This window comes from Pelophylax lessonae, assembly GCF_965119305.1.
Source record: "Pelophylax lessonae genome assembly, chromosome: 1".
Taxonomy (NCBI): domain Eukaryota; kingdom Metazoa; phylum Chordata; class Amphibia; order Anura; family Ranidae; genus Pelophylax; species Pelophylax lessonae.
The window spans coordinates 292,404,177-292,413,890 of record NC_138768.1 but is presented as its reverse complement, the minus strand read 5'-3'; the positions used below and the strand labels follow the sequence as shown (position 1 = coordinate 292,413,890).

The 9,714-nt window shown below is 41.4% G+C and overlaps 1 protein-coding gene across 3 annotated transcripts in view; it reads left to right on the top strand.

Moving 5' to 3' along the window:
• The first annotated feature begins 397 nt into the window (after positions 1 to 397).
• ASPHD2 (aspartate beta-hydroxylase domain containing 2) overlaps positions 398 to 9,714 on the top strand; it is a 105,367-nt gene continuing 96,050 nt past the window's right edge. The window contains exon 1 of one of the 3 annotated variants that reach the window (XM_082244005.1): positions 398 to 780. The gene's annotated coding sequence lies outside the window, so the exon portion shown is untranslated. The remainder of the gene's footprint in view (positions 781 to 9,714) is intronic. The other 2 variants (XM_082244004.1, XM_082244003.1) reach the window with 2 other exon arrangements.

Sequence of the window (9,714 nt, the reverse complement as noted above, 5' to 3'; positions counted from 1 at the left end):
GGCTGACAACGTTTTCCTACACATTTCCATGTATGTCAGCTTTGTTAACCAGCTGCTGCATAATTGTTGAACAAGTAACCATGCTCATTGATTATTCAGTTTCTACCAAATCTTGGTGACAGTTGAAGTGAGACTACCCTTGTGAATACGTATTATGAATTTGAATGACGTTAAGGGCCCCGTACTAGCACTACCGAGGACGTATAATGAACCCTGCGCTATTCAGATGCTATTTTGCGGACTTTCCTCCTCTCTGAGTTCTTCCTCACATACAACCAGCAGGTGGCGCTGTGGGTGGAGGATTCAACTCTACCAACCACCAGCTCACAGCACAGCACTGTTTAAAAAAAAAAAAAAGCCTTCGCTAAGGCTCATGGTCTTTGTAGTCCTGCGGCGTTCTGTCTCTGCTTCTAATATCCTCCTGTTCGGCTCCTTCTCCTCCAGCCTCTCAGTGTGTCAATACCTCTCTTTCCTACTAAGCGTCCGGGCTATGAAGGAGCTTGCCTGAAGCGACTAAGGAAGGCTGCAGCCGCCTCCAGAGCCCAGGGAGGGAACTACAAGTCCCATGCTGCCTTGCGAGGCCGAGCCACGGGCAGGATTTAAAGGCTCAGTACGAGCCGGAGATAATGCAGCAGGTTGGTTAGGGGATTTTTTTTACTGCAATATACGTACGTATTTAAATGAGTGTGGTGGAAAAAAAAAAAAAAAAAAGGAATGACAGGGTGAGACATGACAAGAGTGAGAAGAGCAAGGCATCCTCCCCAAGCAGTGTGATAGAAGGTACAGTAGACTGCCAGGCTTCTCCTCTAATAAAATGCATGATGTGTGATTGAATGCTAAGGGGGTCCTACAGGCACTGCTCCCCAATACTGCATGCTGGGCCTGGGGGGAGGGGATTGCTATTGTTCTGTACTATGTGATCAGATCCAGGGGTGCTGCATAGAGGGAGATGGTGGGGAAATGATAGCAATCATGCACTGCAGATTATGGCACCATACAAGGAAGGCTGCATTGTCACTTGTCTCTGCCCCATAGCCCTAAGGTGCTCTTATTCAAGGGGCAATCACACATGGAGACCACTCATTTCTGGGGTGGGGCTGATTAAGTGTCCTATGTATTCTAAACAGGTACAGAGATCTGCAGCACTCCTTTTAGGCTCCGCCAAGCTGTCCTGCCATACAGTCCTCTGTTTGGGGGGCCAACCCCCCAGGGGTACCACATACGCCTCTCTCCGCCAATGCCGTCATCTATTCCTACTATGATGGCAGACAGCATTTGCATGATCATCTCCCCTGCTACACAAGCTCTGATTTTTCACCGGCCACTTGCATGACATATTTATTTTTTATTAGCATTGCACCACAGGGCCTTTATTCCACCCCAGCTGTTTACATACAAAGTTTCATGGGCTAGGGAAATGGGGACTGCTTTTTTGAAAGCGTGGTTTTGGAAGAATATTCTATGACGGTTTGCCTAAATGGAACTTTGATGCTTCTAAATCAAAAACCTAACCGTTTGCTGCAAACGAAACCAAAGAAAAAAAAAATGATTGGTTCGTGTTGTTGCCATGGAAGCCGGGAGCCAATCGTTTAATAGCTTTGCATTTTGTGTTCACCCAAAAAAATGTCTGGAGTAGCAAATCAGGTGTTAGCTTTCCAATTCTAGATTTTACCATTTATGACCAGTGTTTTTGTTTTTTGTTGTTTTTGTGTTTTTATCTTTTTTTTGGGGGGGGGGGGGGTTGTTTTTTGTTTTTGTTCTTTTGTTCTTTTGTTTTGTTTTTTTGTAACTGGATTTTGGTTGAAAACTTTAGTCTTTATTTATTTATTTTTTTTAATTTATGTACATCTGTAACTTTCTGAGTTTTAGTCATTTTTAAATTTATTTGAAATAGTGAAGTAACCTGCTTGGACAGCTGAACAAAAGCAGAGCTCATGGTGCAAGAACTTGCTCTATCTTATTATTAGTATTATTATTATTTATTACAGTACTTGCTGTACTCATGGTGCAAGAACTGGCTCTATTCTTATTAGTATTTATTACAGATACTTACTGTACTCATAGTGCAAGAACTGGCTCTATTCTTATTAGTATTATTATTTATTACAGATACTTACTGTACTCGTGGTGCAAGAACTGGCTCTATTCTTATTATTTGTATTTATTACAGATACTTACTGTACTCATGGTGCAAGAACTGGCTCTATTCTTATTATTATTATTTATTACAGTACTTACTGTACTCATGGTGCAAGAACTGGCTCTATCTTATTATTAGTATTATTATTATTTATTACAGATACTTACTGTACTCATGGTGCAAGAACTGGCTCTATTCTTATTATTAGTATTAATATTATTTATTACAGATACTTACTGTACTCATGGTGCAAGAACTGGCTCTATTCTTATTAGTATTATTATTTATTACAGATACTTACTGTACTCGTGGTGCAAGAACTGGCTCTATTCTTATTATTTGTATTTATTACAGATACTTACTGTACTCATGGTGCAAGAACTGGCTCTATTCTTATTATTATTATTTATTACAGTACTTACTGTACTCATGGTGCAAGAACTGGCTCTATCTTATTATTAGTATTATTATTATTTATTACAGATACTTACTGTACTCATGGTGCAAGAACTGGCTCTATTCTTATTATTAGTATTAATATTATTTATTACAGATACTTACTGTACTCATGGTGCAAGAACTGGCTCTATTCTTATTAGTATTATTATTTATTACAGATACTTACTGTACTCGTGGTGCAAGAACTGGCTCTATTCTTATTATTTGTATTTATTACAGATACTTACTGTACTCATGGTGCAAGAACTGGCTCTATTCTTATTAGTATTATTATTATTTATTACAGTACTTACTGTACTCATGGTGCAAGAACTGGCTCTATGATTAGTATTATTATTTATTACAGGTACTTACTGTACTCGTGGTGCAAGAGCTGGCCCTAATCGTATTATTATTACATGTACTTGCTGTATATAGCACCTTCCATTTATGCAGTGTTTTTCATATATATTTACATCAGTCCCTGCCCTCAAGGAGCTTACTATCTAAAGTCCCTAACTCCCATTTATACATACACATACTAGTGCCAATTTAAACGTTGTTGACACAAATAAAAGGGAGACAGTACAGTTTACAATGCAATTTCAAGACATAAAGGTTAGAAGGGCCTTGCTTGTGAGAGCTAACAATCTAAAGGGAGGGGCAGGGAGATGAGTTGATGGAGGAATAAAAGTTCAGTTGTTAGGTAGACCCTCCAAACTGTGGCCCAGGCCCTCGGGACACTATTCCTCCCACTGACACCAATGATGAGGCAATATTCCATAGCTCCCAACTGTCCCTGATTTGGAACAAAGTCTCTTTATCCCTCCTTTCCTCTCCATTTGTCGAAAGCCAATATAAAGGATTAGTAGTGGTAAAAAAAAGCACTTTTTGGGTTTAATTATTATTTTTTTTTTTTTGTATAATTCCCCTTTAAGGTGGCGTGGTAGGGGGTGTGTCCTATGCCTACATATATTTGCTAATAGGTGTCCCTTATTCCCATCTCAAAAAGTTTGGAGGTATGATATTGCTCCACTGACACCACAGATGGGACATTATTCTTCTCACTGACACTATGGATGGGGCTAGAGATCGACTGATTATCGGCAAAGCCAATACTTGCTTTTCCCCAATATATCGGATTCGGCCCCGGAGGTTACCGATATTGTGGATATTTCGGGAAAGTGCTTGTACCGGAGTGATGCCTGCAGCTAGAGGCATCACCCCGGTACCGGCGTCCGTGGCTGATGACTGGCAGTCTTGTAATGACAACCAATGCGGCTGAGAAGCTCGGCTCTGATCGGGTCTCCATGTAAAAACCCAGAAGTGACGTCATGACATCACTTCCGGGTACTCCAGCGCCAAATTCAAAATAATTACAGCATTCAAAACAGCCAAACTTGGCATTTTGAATGCTTTTAAGTGCAGAGGAGGGGTTTGGGGGTCTTTTAAACCCACAGATCCCTCCACAAGAGTACCTGTAAAAAAAAAAAAAAAAAAAATTTTTTTAATGTATGAAAACAGCGACCAATATCAGCTGATACCGATATACGACAACCAAAATATCTGCAATAAAAAAACAATATCGGTTGATCACTAGATGGGACATTATTTTGTTTTCACCGATAACCATTTTCTACCCACACTGGCCACAGTCCAGCCCCATAAGGTCTGTTTTGCTGCACCTCCTGTCCACTTAGCCTGATGCCCCATACACACGTGCAGATTATCTGCAGACTTTTGTCTGCAGACTTACCAAAACCATATAATATGAGGTCAAACCTAAACACTTTCAATTTGTATGCAATCCGGCAGGCCCTTGCACTACATAGAAAAGGTAAGTCTGCAGACAAAAGTCTGCAGATAATCTGCAGGTGTGTATGGGGCATAACTATCACATGTAAGGTTCAGGGAAGCAGGCAAGTCCTCATCGTTAAGTCATCAAGTCATTTTTTTGCATTTTTGTCTATCTCCTGGGTTTTGATTTATTTATTTTTATTCACGAAGAGGTTTACAAGTATCTTTAGGCAACTGATGGGGCTTGCTTTTTTAACCTGTTGCCACATACAACATTTTAATATAGAGAATTGTGCGTTAAAGGTTGGAACAAGCCTAATAGATAATAGAGCCTTCCCACAAGAAGTCTTTTAGTTGTCCTTGGGATAAAGTACTGAATAAGGAGCACTTTAGAAGCTCAGTGGAGGGTGCTGATGGCTGTTTGGGAGGCTTTTGTAGGGTTGTGAAGTGTTTTCAAGGCACAAAATAATACTTTTGGTTTTATTCCCTGGTTGATCTGAAGACTGCAAAATTATTAAAAGAACGTGTGAGAAATGGTGGAAAGTATAATTAAATCTCACAGCAGCATTCATGATTGATTGTAGAGGTGAATATCTTCTAAGCAGAAGACTGAAATAGGGGTAGTTGAACAGTTCATAATTTTTGTATTCAATTATTCTTTTTTAAGACCTTAGTTTCTTTTTTTTACCATGCACATTCCTTTGATCGGCGCTCTTTATAGATCAGCTAAGTGCTTTGTCTGCAATTCTGACAAGTCTAAAGATGCCAGTAGTTAAAGGCGTAGTTCACCTTTGCCAAAAAGCTACCTAAGCAGCCTTTGCATAAAAACAAACTGTGTAGCTGTAACCAAAGTTTGACTAATGCCCTTGCTATAGGTGTAGGTTATATACGTACCTCTTGAATCCTGACTGAAAAATTCCTGGAGAATGCATCATCCCATCCTGCCTTGTGAAACATGTATAGGAAACAGAGCTTGATCTGGACGTTGATACAAGACTTAAGCCTCGTACACACGCGTCGAAATTCGGCAGGGAATTTTCGTCCGATCGATCTGTCGATTTTCGGCTTGTTAGTATGATGCTTCCGACAACGGACTCCAACTTTGCGGGCGAAAAAAATCTGGTGTGCAGGCTATAAAAAAAATTTCCGCTGTCAAAACACGGCCGATTTTCGTGCAGTCAGTACAGATTTCAACAGGGAAAAATCTTATGAGCAAGACTTGGCATGCTCAGAGAAGAAAGAACACAAAGAAAGTAAACCAACACATGACATCACTTCTGAAGTAGAATTTTGTGGGGCGAGAAAATTTATGTGCAGTCTAGGCACATTCCAACCAACAAAACACCACTCTGGACAAAAGACGGACGACCAGTCGGCCGATAATCGTTGCGTGTGTACTAGGCTTTACTGTTCACCTCCACCATCACATGAGCAAGCTTTCTCTGATTCAAACCCCCTCACGTGTGCATTCTCTCCTGTGACACAGTGGCTCTGAGCTCGGTGTTTGTGCACTTGCTCCTGTAATAGAGGTAAACAGTAAGAGCTAGGAGTCTCTTGGCAACACCCTAGCAACCAGGCATTACGGGATGAAGCAATTTCTGGGAGTTTTCAGCCAGGATTCAGGAGACACGTAAATGGCCTATGCCTATAGTAAGGGCATTATTAAACTGTTTGTTTTTATCTACAGACATCCTTTATCTGTGTAAGCAGTTTTATGGTAAAGGAGCCTGTAAAGCAATGGCCACAAATCACCTAGCAAGATCCCTTCCAACACTAGTTGCTAAGAAAGAGGGCTTCTGTACAGGAAATATATGAACAAAATACCCCAAAGTAGTGGATAAAAGGAGAATACGCATTTTTACATTTTCCAAAAATAGGTTAAGTTTGGTCAAACCAGATGTTTGCATATGAATGAGTAGGCACAAAAAGTCTGGAAGTGTCTGGTTATATTTGCTGTAAAATGATAATGCTAAATGGCAGACTTTCAAATACTCACTATTGTCTATTTAGAAGAAACTAACCCAAGAATGTTTAATACAGTTTGGATGGAGGTATTATACAAGGATGCCTTTCAATCTACCTAATGGGGGAAAAACCCATCCAAACAAGCAGTATCCAGCAGTATGTTATTGCACTTCAGTTTGCTGTATGAACAGTTTGAAAGGTGCACAGCTGTAAATTGTCATATTGTGTGAGACCTTTTTTAAAGACTGCCATTTCTATAAATCAGGGGTCTCCAAACCTTCTAAACAAAGGGCCAGTTTATGGTCCTTCCAACTTTAGGGGGGATGGACTGTGGCCGACGGGAGTAAAAAGGATCCTGGTATCAGTAGAAGTGTCCCCTCTTTGGTATTAGTGGGAGGAACAGTGCCCCATCATCGGTGTCAATATTAGGAATAGTGCCCCATGACTTGTGTCCGTGTCAGGAACTATTCCCACTGTTGCTGACAGTGGAGGGACCAATGCCCCCAAGGGCTGGATAAAAGCAGGCAAAGGGCCGCAGTTTGGAGACTTCCCTATTTGATTCAGATTTTCTGATTCAATGACCTTAAGGCCTCTTTCACACAGGCGGTCCGATCAGATCTGCCTGTCAGTTTTTTAGGCGGATCTGATCGGATGCCCCATTCAGCCCTATGGAGCAGCAGATGTCAGCGGTGACATGTCCGCTGACACCCGCTGCCATCCGCATCCGATCCTGTCCGTGAAATCCGGACGGATGGAAACCCTATTTTCCATCAGTCCTGGGGATCGGATCGGATGAGAGCAGACAGGCGGTCCGCTCTCATCCGATTCCCCATAGAGAGCACTACAAGCGGAGATGGAGCTGTCATCCGCTGGCTCAGCGGAGATCGTGGATCGATCCCCGCTGAGCAGCACGGATCCGCCTACGGAGGCGGACTGTGTGAAAGAGCCCTTAGTCCTCATGTGAATGTTTGTTTTTTTTTTTTGGTTTTTTTTTCGTATGCAGGACATGTGGCAACCTTGGTGTCTGTTAAGGTGCCAGTGAATTCTCTATAGATTTACAGTAGGTAGAGCTAACACAGCACTAAAGAAACAAAGGGACTGATCACAGGTCTTCATGTAGAGTGGGAACCAACAAATCAGGAGACCAAGACCACATACAGTAAATGCACAATCCATTCTTCTTTCCAATAGTTTTTTTTTTTTTTTTAAATCCTCCACATTTACTGTATTTTTATATTTCCTTGCGCATAGCATGGATACTATATGTCAGGGGTCTTCAAACTATGGCCCTCCAGTTGTTCAGGGACTGCAATTCCCATCATGACTAGTCATGTCTGTGAATGTCAGAGTTTTACAATGCCTCATGGGATGTGTAGTTCTGCAACAGCTGCAGGGCAAGAGTTTGAGGATCCATGCTATATGTAATTCCGATATGGAGTTTCTTTTTTTTTTTGGGGGGGGGGGGGGGCTGAAATTGAGAGCACCTGCAATGAGAACACCTGCTCTATTGACAACAGTCTAAGAAGGGATTTCCCCTAACTTTGGAGAGATTTTCTTTCACTTCCTGTTGTGTTTACAGGGCAGGATGTAGGGGAGATCTCCCAATAGCAAACCGTTACCTACACTAAAAAAAAATGGATGAAAATGTTTTCTCTTAAGATTTACTTTAACCATGTAACATTTCTATAGTCCATGCATGCAGACAAAAAGTGTGACTGCCATAGTTCATTAAAGCATTTTGATGGCATGGCATCTGCATCTTCTGATTCCTTAACATATATAGAGCAGGAAATCTAACCCAATATGAGGCAATCACCCTCCCCCATCATTATTAGGAAGAATACCTGATGAATAAGCATATCATGGATATGAAGAGATGGCAATTATTTTCTTTATTGCTAGTGCTACAGGGAACAATAAACACAACCTATAGAAACACTTACTTACGTAATAGTTCCACTTCAAGGTTACAGGCTTGTGCTAAAGTGATTATAATGAAATACTTCATCGCTCAACACTAAAAGATGCTTCACTGCATTGCTGACTTTTTCAGATGGTGACCTCTGTGAAGCTGTAGACTAATTGATATGACGTAATGCAGTTAGATGTATTCTGACTACTAGTTACTACATTTTATTTGCTTTAATTTTTTTTCCTCTAGACAGTCCCAAGATTTTGTTGGCGTGTGAACCAATGTAATCCAGCCTTTAGGCAAAGCAAGCTAGTCTTGTAGCATTCTTCTTTGGTGTTTTTGCCATTACCATTGATGATGGCCTATAAAACACATCTGACATGGACAAAACACTTGCTAAAACACAATGTAGCAATTCTGATGTCTCCTACTATCAGAAACTGTTCAGAGCTCTGTGTTGTAATTGTTTGATATGCATTCCAAAACCCATACAATAGGCTAGTCTAGGCAAAAAATAATCTGTTCCCAACATTCACCTCTCCTGAAGTTTCCATGATTCTGTCTTCCTCCCATCTTACCACTCTATGCAGAGAATGTTCAAGTGAATGGGAAGTTCTTCCAAGCTTTCTGCATAGGCACAGCGCTTAGAGAAAAAGGCAGGGATGTCTAACCTGCATATTTAGCTGTCGGTAAACGTGACCTTGGCCCTCTAAAGCTGGCTATAAACCAATAGGATTTTGTTGGACAGTTTGTATGACAATTTTTGAAAAATCATTCATTAGAGCATTTGATCTGGCCATCACTGTCTTGCTTACAGAACTTTTAGTACACCTATAGAAAATGCATCAAAACTGGCTGATGTAATAGACGTCTATGGCAATGTGCATGTAACCCACACAAAACCAGCGGTCACCCAAGATGCGGGAAAACTGCACCGCATCAATGCGAAAGCAGCCTAAAGTTTTAGCTTTGGATAAAGCAAGGTCACTTAGCATGTACCTGGTTTGTTCATCTGATTGGATGCATTACAGTAAATAAAGCATACAGTTAGGCCCCTTCCACACAGGGCAGGCTCTGTTGGAGTTCGGCTGCTCAGGGAGGAATCTCCTGATTCCCCCTGCTAAGTAGGCGCATGGCTAGTCCGTGTGTTCACTCCAGTTATGCAGATCAGACACAGCCTCTTCTTCTCTATGGGCGGTTGGATGTAAACTGCTTGTTTATACCCGACTGCCATCTGATCCGCCGGATGGATGGGGAACGGATCCCCATCCATCTGTTTTTAGCGAACTGGATAGGATGTTGGCAGGTGTCAATGGACACATGTCCATATACATCTGACCACCCATAGCGGGGCACAGGAGGGTCTAATCGGGTCCGTCTGAAAAACTGACAGGTGGACCCAATTGGTCCACTAGTGTAGAAAGGCCCTAAATAAATTAAACGGTCAACTCATTTCAGACCT